We start from the raw sequence: 20,554 nt of genomic DNA, 5'->3' as shown, positions 1-20,554 counted from the left end.
CCCTGGTATAATTTGTCATGCTGAGCAGCCCTTCCAGGTGGGATAGGCTGCTGATGGACTGATTCTCCGTTTTTCAGAGACATACCTTCTGCGTATCCCTACTGAAGTGAGAGGCAGGGTGATGGTCACTTTTTCTTAAGAGCTTAAAAGCATTGCTTCAGATACTACTGACCAAAATATACACAGTAAACTTAAGAAAACATGCTCCAAAAGTGTTACTGAGAAACCTTTAATTTTAAGGAAAAGTGTACACCGGCTGTATAAATTAAGGATACTTGCCACATTAAATGCATATGATAGTGTAATAAAATTCCATTCAAAAATAAGTAGGTTAAAAACATACTTGAATGAACACACTTCAGGTAAGCCAGTTTTTCTTAAGTTAAAAAAGGAAAAAGTGGGGGATCTTGGTGGCCTGGAAAAAGCAGCTGCTTTGAATTAAGCTCTGTTTGCATTAACCACCATAAATTTAAGAAGGGTTTGTGCTGTGTATTTTGAGCACTTTGGGGAGAAATCCCTAGATATCAAGTATCACTGTTATTACATTTCACCATTTCATTACATTATAATAACATTGATGGCTGCTAGACTTTGTAAAATGCTTTTGTTCTGTATTTTTTCTTTCACTTTTACTGAGATAAACGGAAATAATCTTCAAAAGAATCTATGTCTGGGTAGACAATTTGGCTGACATGTTACTAGACTTCTTTTGACTTAATATTGAGAAGAAAAATTCTCTGCTAAGTGGGGAGCTCAGACTTTATTTTGTGTATAATGTGTATTCATCTCAAAAGTGTGCAGTAGAGCACATACGTGTACACACACTAAGAACATATGTGAAAATTTGTAAAAGGCTTCAAAGAGTGAGGCACCAGACCCTGAGGGTCCCTAGATCCTTTTTTATTTTAGTGAAGAATTCATTTCACCAGAAGGGCTTGGTCCCTGTCTTGGAGGAGAAATAGGAATAGTATGATTAAATATTGGTGTCTAAAGCATGCCCATCCCAGATTAAGAAATAGAGCTCTATGTCCTTTCTCATATTTTTCATTCTCTTTTTCATTCTGCTTACAAGAAAGAGTCAGGGTAAAAAATTCCCGTAAAGACTGATATCCATTGATGTAAGCCTTGAGCTGCTAGAGCCAGAGATTACTGCTGCTGGGGTATCTAGAAGCAGCACAGTCCTGATGGGCTGAAGAGGGAGGGAGGACAGGTACATGAGGCTTAGCCTAGGGGTACTGAGTTCCCTCATCTGTACACCTTTTATCTTGTGGCTTGTCAGCCGCAGCCATTGAATATTTAATATGTGCTGTGTACAGACCCTGAATCCTGGGTGGGTAGAAGAGAAAAAAAACCTACTCTTTCTCTACCTTGTTCTTAAAACCATAAATAGGGAAGATGAAAAAAGCATTCTTCAGTCTTAATGTTTGCTTTTGTGTCTTAAAGAGCATTGCAGTGATTTACAGTTTACAACTCTAAGGGAACGATGGATTTGGACTGATGAATATCAACTAGGTGAGGGCATCACTGTACTACAGTGTCCGGAATATTTCATAACTACTCCATCAGGTTTAGACACCTGACAGACAGCTAGCTATCTGTCAGGTGTTTTACATTAGTTATTTCTAACCTAGTAACAGCCCAGCCAGCCATTTTGCTTCCAATGCATGAAATGAAGGGAGTCAGAGAGAAGAGTAACTTGTTTAGCTTATCTTGGGCAAATAACAGAGCTAGGATTTAAATTCAGGGGGTGTCTTAGCCTTCAAAGCTTGGATTGCTTCCACTGTATTGTCTAAACAGACTTGAACAGACTTTAAAAACTTGCTAATATTCTTTCTAGTGCTATGGGACTGAAATTGTCTGAGTTGCTGCTTAACCAGGCCAGCTATAGCCCAGATGGATTTGTGTGTATGACTGATATTACCTCATTTGATACATGGCCAATATCTTTATATTATAATTAAAATTTCCCCCTAGTTTGTGAGCTAAGTAACTTCAAATAGATACAATATTACTATGTGCCATTAAATCTAAGATCAGTGCTTTTAAGATCTCCTTATTTTAGAAATGTTAAATAGACACATGTGTACCTTAGAATAGAAGAAGTATGCTACATGTGTGGTCTTTTCTCCCTGTCTAGTAAATAGAGTATTTGGATTTTACTGATATGCACACATAAAGGCCTTTGTAGGTTTTATGACCTTTACACAGATAGTTATGAATGTTCAGTTGTATTTGCCATTCTAATGGAACATTCCTGTTAGAGGCTGTGGATTGTAAAACCTTACTAATCTAAATTGCTCAGGATCATACTACCACACTTTGACCTTTACAGCATTGGCATGAAACGTATATTTAAAAACAGAACTGGCAGGAAATTATTCTAAATAAGTTATTAATTTACCAATTTTTGATGCTTCATTTTACTTGTTAAAACCAAACCAAAAAACTCTCCAGAAAGTGGGCATAGAGGGAACCTACCTCAACATAATAAAGCCCATATAGGACAAAACCACAGCCAACATTATTCTCAGTGGTGAAGAAATGAAAGCATTTCCTCTAAGATCAGGAACAAGACAAGGATGTCCACTCCCGCCACTATTATTCAACATAGTTTTGGAAGTCCTAGCCATGGCAATCAGAGAAGAAAAAGAATTAAAAGGAATACAAATTGGAAAAGAAGTAAAACTGTCACTGTTTGCAGATGACATGATACTATACATAGAGAATCCTAAAGATGCCACCTGAAAACTACTAGAGCTAATCAATGAATTTGGTAAAGTTGCAGGATACAAATTAATGCACAGAAATCTCTTGCATTCCTATATCCTAATGATGAAAAATCTGAAAGAGAAATTAAGGAAACACTCCCATTTACCATTGCAACAAAAAGAATAAAATACCTAGGAATAAATTTACCTAGGGAGACAAAAGACCTGTATGCAGAAAACTATAAGACACTATGAAAGAAATTAAAGATGGTACCAACAGATGGAGAGATAAACCATGTTCTTGGATTGGAAGAATCAATATTGTGAAAATGACTCTACTACCCAAAGCAATCTACAGATTCAATGCAATCCCTATCAAAGTACCAATGGCATTTTTCACAGAACTAGAACAAAAAATCTTAAAATTTGTTTGGAGACACAAAAGACCCGAATAGCCAAAGCAATCTTGAGGAAAAAAAAAAACAGAGCTTGAGGAATCAGACTGCCTGACTTCAGACTATACTACAAAGGTACAGTAATCAAGACAGTATGGTACTGGCACAAAAACAGAAATATAGATCAATGGAACAGGATAGAAAGCCCAGAGATAAACCCACACACCTATGGTCAACTAATCTGTGACAAAGGAGGCAAGGATATACAATGGAGAAAAGACAGTCTCTTCAATAAGTGGTGCTGGGAAAACTGGACAGCTACATGTAAAAGAATGAAATTAGAACACTCCCTAACACCATACACAAAAGTAAACTCAAAATGGATTAAAGGCCTAAAAGTAAGACCCGACACTATAAAACTCTTAGAGGAAAACATAAGAAGAACACCCTTGGGCATAAATCACAGCAAGATATTTTTTGATCCACCTGCTAGAGTAATGGAAATAAAAACAAAAATAAACAAATGGAAACTAATGAAACTTAAAAGCTTTTGCACAGCAAAGGAAACCATAAACAAGACGAAAAGACAGCCCTCAGAATGGGAGAAAATATTTGCAAATGAATCAATGGACAAAGGATTACTCTCCAATATATATAAACAGCTCAAGCAACTCAATATCAATAAAACAAACAACCCAATCAAAAAATGGGCAGAAGACCTAAATAGATGTTTCTCCAAAGAACACATACAGATGGCCAAAAAACACATGAAAAGCTGCTCAGCATCACTAATTATTAGACAAGTGCAAGTCAAAACTACAATGAGGTATCACCTCTCACCAGTTAGAATGGGCATCATCAGAAAATCTACAAACAACAAATGCTGGAGAGCGTGTGGAGAAAAGGGAACCCTCTTGCACTGTTGGGGGGAATATAAATTGATACAGCCACTATGGAGAACAGTATGGAGGTTCCTTAAAAAACTAAAAATAGAATTACCATATGACCCAGCAATCCCACTACTGGGCATATACCCAGAGAAAAGCATAATTCAAAAAGACACATGCACCCCAATGTTCATTGCGACACTGTGTACAATAGCCAGGTCATGGAAGCAACCTAAGTGTCCATCGACAGAGGAATGGATAAAGAAGATGTGACACATGTACACAATGGCATATTACTCCGCCATAAAAAGGAACGAAATTGGGTCATTTGTAGAGACGTGGATGGACCTAGAGACTGTCATACAGAGTGAAGTAAGTCAGAAAGAGAAAAACAAATATCGTATATTAACGCATATTTTTGGAATCTAGAAAAATGGTACAGAGGAACCGGTTTGCAAGGCAGAAATAGAGACACAGATGTAGAGAACAAGCATATGGACACCAAGGGAGGAAAGGGGGGTGAGATGAATTGGGAGATTGGGATTAACATATATACACTACTATGTATAAAATAGACAACTAATGAGAACCTGCTATATGGCACAGGGAACTCCACTTCACTGTACAGTAGAAACTAGCACAACATTGTAAAAGAACTATACCCCAATAAAAGATAAAATAAAATAAAATACACAGAATCACAAGAGAAACCAATTACATTGAAACATGGTTGTCAAAATAGTTCTGAAACACAAATATGAAATATAATACTGTGTTTTTATTAATGTATTAAATTTTAAAATACAAACAAATTAAAAATAAATTTATCCTTAAAAACTTAAAAAAATTAAAAATTAACTTATCTTAAAAAAAAACGACTAAACCATGACTCCCTCCTCCAAACATCCTTGGCTGGGAATAAATGCTTATAAATTATTTATATATATACATATAATATAAATATATATATATAATATTTTCATTTCAGTTTAGGTTATTGTGTATTAAATCTTATGTAGAACCTTAATGCTTGATAATTTGAAGTCCTGTCTGAAAGCTCAAACTAAAAGCAAGAAGATAAATTATAGTCATATTACCTAGCTTATTGAATTAAAGAAGAAGAATTACTTCAGTACATCACTGCAAGTCCTGCTATCAGTGTAGCCGTTGGAGGGTTTGAAACAGGTGGTAAGTACAAAGCACCAAGTGTAACAGTAAATAACACTGTCTAATTTCGGTAAGATGAAACTCCTGGGGGATCAGATAGTGACTCAGAAAAGCAAAGTCCAAGAAATGACTCAAGCACAGAGACACTTTAAGAATTCCTTTACTAAGACTTATGACAAGTGGAGTGATCACTTCTTCTACCAAGTCATTAGAAGTTATTTCTTGCTAGTTGTTGAATGTAAATCTTTCATTCATAGGAAAAAATATTAAACTTTTATGTTGTGAATGTGATGTTTTTAGAAAGCCAAAGATAGTTGAAACTAACAGTAGCCTAAGATACACGTATAAGAGAAGAATACAAAGAAGGAAAAATTTCCTTTTAAATAACTAGTGGGATGGGTTAGATGCAGTAATAGAAAACACTTGTTTTAAGGCTGTTGAATATGTAAAAGGAGGAAAAGTACTGCTTTTGAGAGACGGAGTGGAGGAGAGTGGAAAGAAAGTAACATTTGAATGCTTTGCTTAATGCCTTGTATAATCTTACACCCTCTTTGTTAGAAAGAGTGGCTGCTTGAGTATACAGGTATGGAAGCTGAGAGGTTTGGCCTCTCACTCAAGGTCATGTGCCTAGCACAAGTGGGAACCCTCATTAGGACTCCAAACCCAGTTTCTCTCCATTATAATAATTCTGCTTTCAAGTGTATCCTAACGAAAGACAGGAAGGTCAAACAAAGGAATTTTGAACGTGTTAACGTGTATCTGTCAGACACGAGCTCCATGAAGTTGGTTGGATAGGAGGGAAGTTTTGGAGATACAGAAGAATTTGTAATTTCTAGAAGCTGTGGGTGAGAAATTACCCAGACTTTACTGAGAGTGAGAGTGCTTTAAACAAGTGCTTCTCAAACTTTAATGTGCACGTAAAACACCTTGGGCTCTGATTCAAATGCAGATTCTGATTCATTAGGTCTGGACAGGGCTGGGATTCTGTATTTCTAGCAAGCTCCCAGGCTGTGCCGATGAGCACCACGCTCTGAGTTACATGTATTTAGGCAATTAATGATAGTGATCGCATACTGGAGTGAGGGTTTAATAAAGATATTGGGGCAGATGTAAGGCTTTAGTGTGGATCTGGAAGATAAGTTGGATTTGAGTGAGGTGGGAGAATACTACAGGAAGACTGGCACATCCAGAGGCACAGAGGTGAGAAGTTCTAATCAATCATTTTAGAGAGCCCTTTAGATGCAAAGCAATGAGTAAAGTTAAGTAAGATCTCCGCTCTTGAGGCCTGAACTTATTTGCGGAGAAGGGTACGTATGCAAGTTTCTAGTCTAGGTTGGCAGATTAGAGGCAGGATGACAGGTAGGTTGGGACCAGCTTGAGTGGTACCTCGAGTATCTTGGCTGGGGGAGTTTGAGCTATCTCTTAGGTAGTGGGATTACTACCGAAAGCTTGGTGCAGAAGGTTACAATGTTAAAATCAGAGATTTAGAAAGATGGGGTAATGAAGTAGTACATAGAATGGATTGACTGAGAACTAGCTTGGAGGCTGGCACAGGTGTTGGGAAATGGTTGCAGTTCATGGATGTTTTGATAAGGATGCAAACTGCTGAAAGCAGTAAAAATGTAAAAGAGGAGAAGATATTTGAAGTAGACATGATGGGGGTTGATTAGAATGAAAGAGCAAGAAGGGCCAGCTTTTGAGCTTGTGCAACTATTAGCAGAAACGGGAAAGGTAGCCAGTTTGGGGGCAAGATAGAAATGAGATCTTAACACACTGCACTGGACATGACAGTAGAGTATCCAAATGGAAATGTAGGAGTTGTTAATGCATTTAATCAGAAATTATGGTCTTTTTTCCTTCTTTTAAATGCCAACGAAAAGAAGGAATTATTATTTGAGTCCCAAATCTCTTTTCTGTAGCGCCTTCTGGAAGTGTTAGGCCGGATTTCTTGTCCTAGGAACTACTTTGCTTTCGGAGTAAGGGCAGTGGGAATGTCATGCCCTCACAGGAAACACTGTGGGCTTGGCCTCTGGGCTCAGGTGGATATTCAGATCAGTTTAGCGAATCCAACATCACTGTGTGTCCTAGCCTTGGGGTCCTTAAATCATAAATACCCCTGTTTGCGTGGTAGCCACCATCTGGACCAGTGTTGGCCGTACTAACCCCACTCACTTGCTTTGTATTTTCTCCTACAACCTGAGAAAAGTTGTCCCTTGTCTTTCTGTCAACATCTTTTAAATCTAAACTCTGCGTCTCTTGTCAGCAACTGCTCCAGACAAGAATATGTACAACCCCCCCATAGAATAGACCATTTCAACCACATTGTGTCCAAATTCGTACAACAAAATGGACTTATCTCCTTGTTTTTTTCTCCCACCCATGAAAACCTTACTCCCAAACAACAGCATTGAAAAACAAAACTATGGAGTCTGCAAAACATCTCATTCAGCTTGATGGAATTTTATAAACCAAAACTGCTTCTACTTCTGTTCATCAAGGTTGGAAAAATAACAGTATTTTAGGGCAGGTGTAACACCAGGGAATTTGATTCAATAACTAGATGGATGGATAAATGAATGAGTTTAACAAATATTTATTGTGTTCTTACTCTGTGCATGGCACTGTTCTAGGGATTGGGGATCCAGTTTTGTGGTGAAAAGGACAAAGCCTTGCCATTCTTAGGCATACATGCTACTAGGGAGGACAATAATGAATAAAAATATAAAATGATGGGAGGTGGTGATAGGACTCTGAAACAAAATAAATCGGGTGGAGAGAGCACGTCAGGAAGGTTCGTTTTGATATGATATTTTAAGCATAGTTTTAGATAAAATTCTACATGCAGTAGATTTAAAGGTACTAATAAAACTAGCTATTGGGATTAGTGTTACATTTTATTAGAATCATAAAGAGTTTTGGTAAACTTTTCTCCTAAAACAAGCTCACTGATTTGAAGCTTTAGTGTATTTTAAAGTGAAGCATCAGAAAGGAGGCCCATTAACCTCCGAAGGTCGGGCTGCAGTTTGGGGTGCGTCTGCACACGAGGCTTCCCCTCCTCTGCACCTGACTCCCATCTGGCAGCCTGCTGGCTGGCAGGGCTTGTGTCTTTGCATTTAGGTTTCACCCTCGCAAATGAATTAAGGGTTCAGTTTTTGTTTTAAGATTTTATATGGTTTGAATTCAAGGAAGCTTGCTTTGATCAGATAATTAACTACTTATGGTATTTTGACTCCTGCTTTTCATAAAAGATTTCGTATTTTTCTGTTAGTCTCAAGTCTCATGTGTGTACTTGAATCATGTATTCCCACTCATGAGCCCATCGTGGCTCCCACTTACCCACAGGTCAAGTCCAAGCACACTTGAGACTTTAATGGAGTTCTACTGTCTAATCATGTGTGGCTTATTTACTTGCATTTTTATTTCCCTTCTACGCAAGCTTTGTCAACCAGTCGGGCCAGCCTCTTCCCCTGGACAGCCATTCTTACAGGCCAGGCACCATCTTGCCTCATCCAGGAAGCCCTTCCTCCCTCACTAAGAGAGGAAGCCAGATGCCTGGTTGTTAGTCCCAGGCGGCCAGTGCTGACTGCAATCTTTGCTCATTTCCCTTACCCTCTCTGTCCTTCCATTTCTTTACCTGCGAAATAGAGGACAACACTAGTACCTACTGCACAGGGACCATTGTGAGGATTAAATGAGTAAAGGTGAAGAGCTTAGATGCCTGACACATGGCACACATCCATTATACGCTGGCCGTTAACTACTACTGATACTTTACGTAAAATTTAAACTACTGTGTTCTCTAAATATGGTGTGTATGATCTACATGATAGCTTTTTTTATTTCCTACTCCATTGTTTTTTACCTTTATGGTAGATTTTTAAACTCCTAACTTTTAATATATCGAGAGCTAGATTGAATTATAATGTATTTGGTGATTGACGATCAGGTAGGAACAGGAACCCTATGGAGGGAGCAAAGAACACTTAGGGACGGTCCTTGTCTGTTGCCCTTGTCTACTTAGAGGAAAAGCTCGAGAGGAGGGGATGGACCCAAGGTGCTGAGAGAAAGTACTGCTGAGTTGCTGCCTTTTTTCTTTCTTGACTGTCTTAGATATGAGTTAATTTACAAATTTTCTCATACTAATTTCTTTTTTGTTATGGCAAGAACACTTAACATGAGATCTATCCTCTTGACAGATCATTAGGTACACAAGCCAGTGTTAGCTATAGGCATAATGTATCAGCAGATCTCTAGACTTATTCATCTTTTATAGCTGACACTACATACCCACTGAAAAGCAATTCCCAGTTTCCCCTTCCCCTGGTCCCTGGCAACTACCATTCTATTGTCTGTTTCTATGTCTGTTGACTATTTTAGATATCTCATTTAAGAGGAACCATGTCCTTCTGTGACTAGCTTATTTCACTTGGTATAATGTCCTCCAGGTTCATACATGTTGTTGCAGATGGCAGGATTTCCACTTCCAGGTGTATATCCATAAGAATTGAAGCCAGGATCTTGAGGAGCTCTCTGCACCCCCAAGTTCATTGCAGCGTTATTCACAATAGTCAAGATATGGAAACAACCTAAATGTCCATCGATGGATGAATAGATAAAGAAAATATGCGACATTACATGCTATGTACAATATTATTCTGTCTCATAGTAATCTTAATTCTGTATGTTTTCCTCAGTTTAAAACCTTAGTCTCCAATGCCCAGTAATATCTCATTTAATAAGATGCAGTAGAGATGACTTTGTGGTTAAAAATTGTAGGTGATTTTTTTTTTTAATAAATTTATTTATTTATTTTTGGCTATGTTGGGTCTTTGTTTCTGCGTGCCGGCAAGCGGGGGCTACTTTTCATTGCGGTGTGTGGGCTTCTCATTGCAGTGGCTTGTCTTTGTTGCGGAGCATGGGCTCTAGGCACATGGGCTCAGTAGTTGTGGCACGCGGGCTCAGTAGTTGTAGCTTGCGGGCTCTAGAGCACAGGCTCTGTAGTTGTGGCGCACGGGCTTAGTTGCTCCGCGGCATGTGGGATCTTCCCAGACCAGGGCTCGAACCTGTGTCCCCTGCATTGCCAGGCAGATTCTTAACCATTGCGCTAGTAGGTGAGTCTTAAGAAAGGATTGTAAGGGTGTGTTTCTTAAATGAACTAAGCAATATGATTTTACCGTTGGGGTAATAAGGCAGAAGGGAAAATAAAGGATCTGTCCATATAAGGAGATAGAGGAGGGAGAAAGAGCTGTGTATATGGAGAAAGGAGAGGTGTGGCAGAGGGACAAGAGTGACTCCCTCTGCCAGAAGAGAAAAGTGTGACCCAGGTGACATTCCTGTAGACTCAGTCTGTGCGACAAACAATAATAGGAAAGGAAGGACCTCTACTCTACCCTTATGTGTGAAGAGGATAGTTTTTCTTTTTCTTTTTTGTTCTTTGATATTTAGAGTAAATGGAGAAGTATCTACCAACTTAAATCTTAAGAAATGTAAGACTACAGATCTAGGGATAACTGATGATCTCTCCATAATCCTTGGATTTTTTTTTTTTTTTTTTTTTTTGCGGTACGCGGGCCTCTCACTGTTGTGGCCTCTCCCGTTGCGGAGCACAGGCTCCGGACGCGCAGGCTCAGCGGCCATGGCTCACGGGCCCAGCCGCTCCGCGGCATGTGGGATCTTCCCGGACCGGGGCACGAACCCGCGTCCCCTGCATCGGCAGGCGGACCCTCAACCACTGCGCCACCAGGGAAGCCCTGTCCTTGGATATTTTGATTACTATGATAACAACTATAAGCAATTGGATTTATTTTATATAAACAGAAAATATCCAACAGTGTTCTTAGGATGAAAAAGTTGAAAGCAAAAATAATTGAATAGCCCGCTAACGATTTATTCTTGCTTTAATCTTCTATTATTAGGAATGATTGTTTTTACTCTTTCCTTAAAGACTTATAAGTGGATAATTTGTCCTCTTAATTTGACTAACAGTTGTGTTAAAGAAAACTATGAAAGTAAGAAGGGCATTATCTCACCAAGAAGTTAGTAGTAAATCATTTTGCTAAAGGTCTCAAGTCTTACTAGTTCATTCATAAAACAGAATGATGCAATCAGTAAGAACTTACCTTAGTAAACTTTTACACTTCTATGTATCCACTTCCCTCCCAAATACACTGTTCACGATTCTCTTCATCCTCCCTCACTCCTAAGTAAATAATTTGACAGTCTGGTGTTCGATCCCTTTTTTGTGTTCTATTGAAAGTTTAAGACAAAATTTGGGGTTACATTATTTGAAAGGTTGTTTTTTATCATGTCTGAGAATTGCTTTCAGGGAATGACTTTGAAAACTTATTAATTTTCTGCTATCAATTTACTCACTTGTGATTTCAAAAGCATTTTTAATTTCATAAGCCTTTAAAAATGGGCATATAGTTATTAGGAGATAAATACTGTATTCAAAAGTTGTCAGCCTTCAATTCTGGAGCACGTTTATCCCACAATCGTAATGAAGGTAATACATGGGAACATTTATTTATATTAGTTCAAAATGCTTAGTCACATAATGCAGTTGATGTGAGTGTTCACTGTTTTATTTGAACTTACCAGAAAAGCTCTCTAAGGAGTCTCTCTGCTGCCTTTCATATCAACTTAAAAATTGTAGTGGGAATATTCCTTTATATGAGGTAAGAATCAGACTATCGGAGCTGGAAGGTACTAAAGAGACAGCTCCATCCAGTGCAGTCCTCCTTTCACATGAGAGGGAAAATGTGGCCCAGAAGAGGTCAAAATGCTATTCCAAGGCCACTCGTGAGCCAAGACATGTATCCTGACTTAAGTCCCACCTTCTGGTTTGGGTGTAGTTATTTCCCCCCGTGTCTTATGCCCAGCTTAGCCAGGGCAGCAGAAGACTTGAACAAGAATAACACTTAATTTCACCTGGCTTTAACCTTTTCTTATTTCAGTGAGTGACTGTCTATAATATTGATACTTTGTCTACATTTTAGTTTATTATTCTACTTCAGATTTAGTAACTTGAATAAGATAAGGGCTATACTTAAATTTCAAAGGCAACCACCTTCTTTAATCAGTAGACCTGAATATGTTCACATTATTTCACATTTTAGAATATAAAGAAGGAAATTTACCAATGGCAATTTAATTGGTCTGTGCAACCGCTATCCACTTTTCTTTATCCATGTTTTGTACCTGTTTTCAACAAGTTGGTCTGTGTTGGTGTTTGTTAGTGGTGCCTTACAACCCTAATATACACAACTATTTTTATGTAAGCTACTTTGGTGTTATAATTTTGTGTGTAGGATTTTCTGATAACGTGGTCTTAGATTCATGCTCATTTAATCTTTCACCAGATGCATTATTCCAGTGTTACCTAATCCAGACTTTCTTCTTAACTGGGCAAAACAAATTAGAGATTAGGTAATGCAAAAATAGGTCTAGGCCAGTTTCTCACCAATTACCCTTTTTCAGAGATATATAACAGGAATGTATGATATTATGAGGAAATTATAAGATGACTGTAACAAAATTAACTTACTTTAACTTTCTGAATAGCATTCCTTCCTTTAAAGCTGACAGTGGTTGGCTTTTCAGAAAACTTATAGGAGAAATCATTTCTGTCCTTCTTGAAACATTGTGTTCTGTGGACATGGTAGGTGTGTTTCTATGTTTGGGTGTTCTCTTCTGGATCCCATGGAGTGTTGGTGCTTTTGGAGTGTTAAGCAGTGAACTCAGTGATCTTCCCTGTCCTTTAGATCCCCGGACCAAGACATCCTAAGTGACGGCTTAGTGAACAGCGACAGCAGCAAATCGAGTGCATTTTTATGGTGCTCTCTTAAGCCCACGCAAGCCCAGGGAAACACATTGAAGTTTTTCAGTCAACACTTGAAAATCATTGGCAGCAGTTCCAGGCTTTTCACTTAACTCTGAGTTTCTTTGTGCTTTTTATTGTTTGTTTTTAATTCTAGTTGGGTAAGGCTAGAGGAATTATGTTTCAGTTTAACTTCCTTTTTCAGAGAAGTAGCTAAAGTGGTTGAAGCTGTAGCTTCGGTGAAGCTGTAGTTTTAACTTTGGTATGTTTCTAGGGCACTGACTCTCAATCATTTGCATGCATCAGAGTCACCCGGAAGACTCACTAAGACCCAGATTCCTGGACTCCTAACCCCAGAGTTGCTGGTTCAGGAGGTATGAAGTAGGGTCTGAGGGTTTTTATTTCTAACAAGTTCTGTGGTACTGTGGATACTGACGGTCTGGAGACCGTGGTTTGAGAACCTCTGTTTTAGGGGATAAATCAATGGGAACTACTCAAAGAGAAGGTATGTGACATTATTATCCTAAGAATATTTTTAGTTCATCTTGTATAGATATTCAGCAAAACCCTCAGTACAGTTGACCTTTGAACAACATAGGTTTAAACTTGTGAGGGTCCACTTACACGTGGACTTTGTTCACTAAATACGTACTATGGTATTACATGTTCAGCACTGTTCAAAGGTCAACTGTAAGTGAATAATGTTTGTGGAAAGAAAATAATCCTCAAAGGTCCTTTGGAGGTAGTGAGACAAATACACAAAATGTATTTTATTAACGTCAGTAATGGATATAAGTGGATGAATAATGGTATGGCTCTATATTTGCATGAGTGATTGGGACTCTAAAGTGATGGTGTATCAGGGACTTGGCAATGTCCTATGGGAGTTTCCTGGAAATTGACATTTAAGAGTTAAATGTGTGACAGATTCTGGGCATTTTAGGCTGAAGGAATGGAATATATAGCTCTGGAGTGAGAGTAAACAGGTCCTGTTGTGTTAGACTTGTTTGATTAAAGTCAGAATAGAGTGGGAAGCAACAGGAAATGGCTGAAAGACGGAAATGGGGATGTAACTAAAATTAAGTTCAAGATAAAGCATGGGGAGCCCTATGATTTAGTGGGGATGAGAGGGAGTAAATGGCCCCTTAAAAATGATTCTAGATGATGGGTAGGATAGATTTTTAGAAGAGGCTGAAGATTAATCTCTTCTTTCTGGTAATATTTTAGTGCCTATATTTTAAGTACTTAGCCAGAGATGAACAATATTCTGTTTCTGAATTCATGGAGTTCACAGTCCAGTGGGAGAGACTAGGAAGATAATTTAATGGAATGCTTTAAAAGCACTCTGTGCGGAGCACCCGTGGGCTCCCATGAGAGAGGCCTCTAGAAGATAGGAAGGCTTCAGAGGCTGGTGACATTTGAGTTTAATCTGAAAGGATGAACAGTTCAAAAGTGGGGGAGAACAGTCAAGAGCCTTCTAGGAAGAGAAAACTTCCTGTTGTCTCTTATGTGGAGGTGGGAGAGATCAGGGCTGTTGAGAGAGTTCTAGAGCTGTTTTATAGAAAGAGTGTTGGGTTTATGCTGGGGCAGGTCAAGAAACGAGGTGACCGAGAGTGGGCAGATGATGAATGTGAATGCTATGTTTTGAACTTTACTTGAGGGAAATAAACCGTAAGAGGTAAGAATGTCAAGATAGGAGACTTGGGGCTTCCCTGGTAGCACAGTGGTTAAGAATCCACCTGCCAATGCAGGGGACACGGGTTCGAGCTCTGGTCGGGAAGACCCCACATGCCGCGGAGCAACTAAGCCTGTGCACCACAACTACTGAGCCCGTGTGCCACAACTACTGAAGCCCGCGCACCTAGAGCCCATGCTCCACGACAAGAGAAGACACTGCAATGAGAAGCCCCAGCACCACAACGAAGAGTAGCCCCCGCTCACTGCAGCCAGAGAAAGCCCGCGCGCAGCAGCAAAAACCCAACGTGGCCCAAAATAAAAATTAAAAATAAATAAATTTATTAAAAAAAAAAGATAGGAGACATGGAGAGGATTCCATTTTAGGACGATTGTTCAGGAATCTCTGGGGAGGAGGAGGACCAGGGGGAAGATCGAAGACAGGAAATACATCTGAGAAAGAAGCAAGGAATTGCAGAGAGATTTAGGGACTAGAATTGATAGGACTTGTTTGGTGGGGAAGTGAGTGTTCGAGGGAGATGTTGTTTGGCTTAGGCCTTAGTTTTCTGACTCTGAAATTTGGGGCCCTTCACCAGTGCAGAGCATGTGGAAGGATGAACAGGCTCGGGGATTAGATGATGCATGCACTTACGAAGACTTATTCGATTTAAATTCTGAACTGCTGATAGTGGGAATATAAAGGGCATATCTGAGAAAAGTTGCCTGGGAAGTATTATTTGAATTTGGTTTAGATTAAATATGGTGAAGGGGAGAAAGAAGAAGAAAAAACTCATTCGATTCATTAGTCTTGGAAGTTTCAAAAAGGTATTCACAGAAAATGGGAAAATTGAAATTGATTGCAAGAAAGGTTAACTACTCTGAAGGACATCGGGATCGAATGTGTATTGAACTTGAAAGTTAATTGAAGAAGGCGGTGTTATATTAATCTGAATTTGAAAACCAATTATGTTATTCCTTTGAAGCATGTCCATTCTTTCTCAATGACTTATACAGAGTGATTGGTGATACTTTGATAAGATTCTGAAATTTGAAGCATTATATGGAAGGCTAAGAAGGAAGTGGCACATCTATGGAAGGTGGTACATGTAAATGGAGATTTTTAAATGATCCGTGGTGTTAACTCTCTAATGAAAGACAGGCAGCTTTATACAAATTGCAAGGGAGATAAGTCATAGTATGTTTTTAATTTAATAGTTGGTCATTCTTGGAGAGTGAGTCAACTCCTCAGACTTCATTTACTACTCATGAGACTGGTTTTGGTTTCAGCTAATTTTAGGCCCATGGAAACTTGAGTATACTTTATGAAGAGGAATTAATTAAATTCTTAGATCCTCTAAAACAGTGGTTCTCAACATCAGACAATTTTGTGCCCCAGGGGATATTTGGTGACGTCTGGAGACATTTCTGATTGTCTTGACTAGGGTGAGGAGAGGTGTCTAGTGAATAAGGCCAGGAGTCTGTTTAACATCCTGCAATGCACAGGGTAATCCCCCGCAATGAAGAATTGTAAGGTTCAAATGGTAATATTGTCAAGAAACTCTGTTCTAAATATATATTGCCCCTATGAACCTTTGGATTAAATATAGTTGTGAAAAATTTGGTGTTTTTTTAAAAAAACACTAAGATAAGAGAGGCTAATCTAGAACAGGCAAAATTTAGGACTAAAAATGATTTATGAAAAACTTGGGCTAGGGATTTTTTTGAGGAGGCCGTGGTGCTGATTTTTCCCATGGTGGAATTAACATTTTGAAACAAGTCTCACTTATAGGCAAGGGAGAATAATGTGCTTAAAAGCAATACGGACCCTTCTGAATGTGTAACGTGAATCAATAGTTTGGTATGCACTACTTGTCAATACAGCTTTGCACTATTCACACATAGCACATTTAATATAAACTACAGCTAAGGAATTGGTGTAATGGTATACTAACTTACTACTAATAATTTACACCTTATGCTTTCATGTTCATCAGAAAGAAAATAAATATTTACGTGCTAGGCACTTTAAATATATTTTGTTTAATTTTCACAAACCTAAAGGTAGATTTAGCTTTCTTTTTTTTTTTTTTTTTTTTTAGATTAGAAAATGTACCTTCAGGAGACTAACCAGAATGTTTTCCCAGTTAATCTTGTTTGTGTTTAATTTATAATCTTTTTATTTATATTCGATGGGTACTTGCCTTAAAGAAACTACACTCATAAAGGCTTAGCAGTGACAAGAACAGGTAATCTCTGCCTTGCATTTCTCTCACTACGAGAATTATTGTGATATATTTCATTTACTTAGAAGGAAGTCCTTTAAAAAATGCTTTGGCAATTTTCCATCTGCAGAATCCCATAACGGGTTGTATGTGCAAGATAGTACAGTACAAATCTAAATTTTGCCAGAAAAGGTAGGGGGGAACTTCTGCCATTGTCTTTGGGAGACAGATTTAGGCAGGAAATTATTGTTGCCATAGATAGGTTTTGAACCAACACTTGGAGAGAATGTTGAGAGACATTTATACTTCTCAAGGATATTACAGACAATTATTTTTCAGGATTAAGAAAGAAGTAAATTATTAAAAATATATTAAGGTAGAAAGAGTGACTGCACTAATACTAAAACAGGGTTTTAGTCCATAGCTCTTAGTGTATGGCAAGTACGGATCACATCAAGTCTTAATAGTTTTGTGACCTTGGGGAAGTTTTTAAGCCTTTGGAGTCCCAATTTCCTAATCTGTAAATCATTAGATTGTTGTGTGGATTAAAGGAGATAATAATGCAATACGGTCAACGTAATGATTAATATAAAGTGCTTAATAAAGGTAATTATTATTAATATACATGATACAATTAAGCGTAAAGTGGACTTAAACAAGACACAATTGGGAAATACTTCATCGATACCAGAATTCCTTAAGATTTTAGTAACTGTTCTGCCAAAAACTATGAGAAAGTGAATTTTTCAAAGTATAAGTAAAACGGATCTCTTGTTGTAGGGCTTTTCACAACTTCAATTTTCTGTTATATGTTAAGGAGAAAATATGCAACACTTTGTGAAAAGTTTTGACCTTAAGCCCCATTCAATCTGCCAGTTTCTCATGCTTCGTGGTACACAGTTTGACAAATACTGACTTGGAAAATTCCTCACCTGGCACATTATTATTCCAATATCATGATGCTAAAGACTAGAAGATTTATACCTATAGTCGAATTTCTTGTTGGCTTTGCTAAGTGTGGACTCAGAAGTCTGGAAGGGCACCTGAGCCATCTAGCTCAGTATTCTCCCAAATTGTATGTTTAGGAACATCGGTGGTTTTGACGAGATTTTTGTTGATGTTAATACTTCTTTCTTTTTCTTCTTTGAGGAGAAGTAATTAGTAATTGAGTGAGTGTGTATTACATGTGTGTAAGATATTATAAGGGTTAAGAAAAGAATACAGGGCTTCCCTGGTGGCGCAGTGGTTGAGAGTCCGCCTGCCGATGCAGGGGACGTGGGTTCGTGCCCTGGTCCGGGAGGATCCCACATGCCGCGGAGCGGCTGGGCCTGTGAACCATGGCCACTGAGCCTGTGCGTCCGGAGCCTGTGCTCCGCAACGGGAGAGGCCACAACAGTGAGAGGCCCACGTACAGCAAAAGAAAAAGAAAGAAAAAAGAAAAGAAAAGAATACAGCAGTAATTCCTCAGCGCTCATCCTCATTCCCCTCTAAACAACATTTTTGACTGGTCCCTCCGTCTCGCTCTCCTTCCCTCCGGCGTGCCACTCCCATCACATTGGCTGGTCCTTCTGTGTCTGCCTTGCTGGTTTCTCCTCCACCTCTTAGCCCTTATGTGTTGGGTTTCCCAGCCCTCAATCCCTAGACCTCTTCTCTATCTACACTTATTTTCTAAGGGGGTCTCATGGTAGCTTCATGACTTTATATTTAATCTCTATGCTGACAACTCCCCAGATTATATCTCCAACCTAGATTTCTAGCTTGAACATCCTACTTGTATGTCTAATTACCAGTCACTTCACATTTCTACTTTGTCATGTGTCTCAAACTTCCCATGTCTAAAACCAAGCCCACTCTTCCCATTGCTGCTGCTACCTGGCATTGTTACCTACAGAAGTAAAATGATGGGTAGGCCTGTAATTGACACCCCCTGTAGTCTCTCCCCAGCACATTTTATATAATTGAAGGTCATAACTCCATTTAGTACACGGAGCATATATCATGGATATTAAATTCTGTGTTCAGGAATTGTCTGTTTCTGGGTTACCATCTAACAGGGGATATACATGTGTGAGTCTCAAATTGTGAAATCAGTTTTATGTGATAGCAAACATACTCCAAAAAGTAGAAAAGAAGATTTGCAAAAAGTCTGTGGTTGAGAGAGTTAGAAACAAAACCCACTTTTCAGCTCCTGCAGCAGCTCCTCAGGTTCATTATTTAAGTGGAACTGTGTGCCGGTGTCTTCGAATGCATGTGGGTTTGTTTTTTCCTTTCTCTTTAAGTGAAACTTAGCTATTCTTAGTACTGTGTGGGTGGGGTGTGAAATTTAATAAGAAATGATTTTTAACGAGAGGGTACTTACTCATTTGTCATGTTTGGAATAAGCATTATGTTCCTAGGGCAAAAACTGTTGAATTTCCAAGAGTTTTGCCTCACATAGGTAAGTACAGAAATCATCGTTTATCGATTTTTGCTCATTAATTATCTCCAGATTTGGTATTATTTTCTCAAGTGCCATTTTTACAATTTCCAGTCAGGTAGAGCTGCATTTTGTAGCAATGGCAGATTAAAAGCTATGAGTCACATGTGTCTCACATTACTGGCAGATTGTCAAATGGAATACAGTTTCATTTTTAGGGATGAAGGTGGGAGGAAAGGAAGAATTTCAACTTCATTTTTTAAAATGCAGCTTACTTTTTGAGTGCAGTATTCCAAGAATTCGTCTTTAACTTTTATCCACACATTTCTTCCTCCTTCTATTTGCCAGTCATTAGAGAAAGGTTTGCTCTGTTTTATGTAATGCAATGGAAGAGCTTCCATGAATAATGTCTGTTAATAGAAAAAGGAGCCGTTACCTGATAGATTCCTAAATTCCTTCTTCACTTCCTGCATTTGGAATAAAAACAGGCCCTTCCCTCAGAGACAGTAGCGTCAGAAATTATTATGTCACTATGCTTCTTAAAATTTCACTCAGTATCCTTTCCTCCCATTTGGAGGCAGACTGTCTTGTCTCTTATAGAAAACGATGCCGCGGCTGTAATGAGAAGGGCATCTGCTTTGAATGGTCTCAACCGTCTCCCCTGGCCACACACATGCCTCCTCCCTAACCTCATGCATACCTGACAGATTGAAAGCAGATGCGGTCCACACACTTTTTTCTACTGGTGATCGCTTATGAAATCATGATCTAGGACCTCATTTCTTGACATTTTTTAAAAAGTTGTGAACAGGTGGCCAGACTACATAAGCAACAACTGGAGGGCAGGGATTACTTAGTGGCTTGGAGGAGGACCAAGTATTGTGTGAGCCCAGCTTCTCTAATGTCAACCCCGTTTCCCAAGCAGCACATCCCGGTCAGCTGAAGCCACCCAGGGCAGGGCAGGGCAGGGCAGGGCTAGAACTGACTCTGGAAGGGTTGGGTCCATGCTCTACTCTGGAAGTAGCCTCAGGAAGTGGATGCTTGGGGACATAATCACCCAGTGAGTTGCAGTTGTTCTGAGGAACAAAGGTAAAAGCTTATTTGAGACCAAGAAAAGGGGATGATGGGGCTGTAGGATTAGGGATAGAAAGAGGGGTGAGTGTGTATGGCAGGGAGGAGACCCAGTGGGGTAGGAAGTTATACTTGAGTCTCTTATTGAACTCCAGATTCCTTGTAGCCAGAGAAGCTTGGGGTAGTGGCAGGTGG

General features: G+C 39.0%; 1 protein-coding gene across 20 annotated transcripts in view; it reads left to right on the top strand.

Annotated features, from left to right (window-relative positions):
• The window catches only part of LMO7 (LIM domain 7), a 121,563-nt gene that overhangs the window by 33,968 nt on the left and 67,041 nt on the right, over nucleotides 1-20,554 (top strand). For 2 of the 20 annotated variants that reach the window (XM_082675844.1, XM_082675845.1), the window contains exon 1: nucleotides 20,262-20,377. The exons of 15 other annotated variants lie outside the window; for them this stretch is intronic. The gene's annotated coding sequence lies outside the window, so the exon portion shown is untranslated. Of the gene's footprint in view, nucleotides 1-20,261; nucleotides 20,378-20,554 lie in introns of those variants that run through there. 3 more of the 20 variants (XM_082675843.1, XM_082675847.1, XM_082675848.1) reach the window with 2 other exon arrangements.

This window comes from Grampus griseus (genome assembly GCF_964374135.1).
Source record: "Grampus griseus genome assembly, chromosome: 18".
NCBI lineage: Eukaryota > Metazoa > Chordata > Mammalia > Artiodactyla > Delphinidae > Grampus > Grampus griseus.
This window is presented reverse-complemented; position numbering and strand designations above follow the sequence as displayed.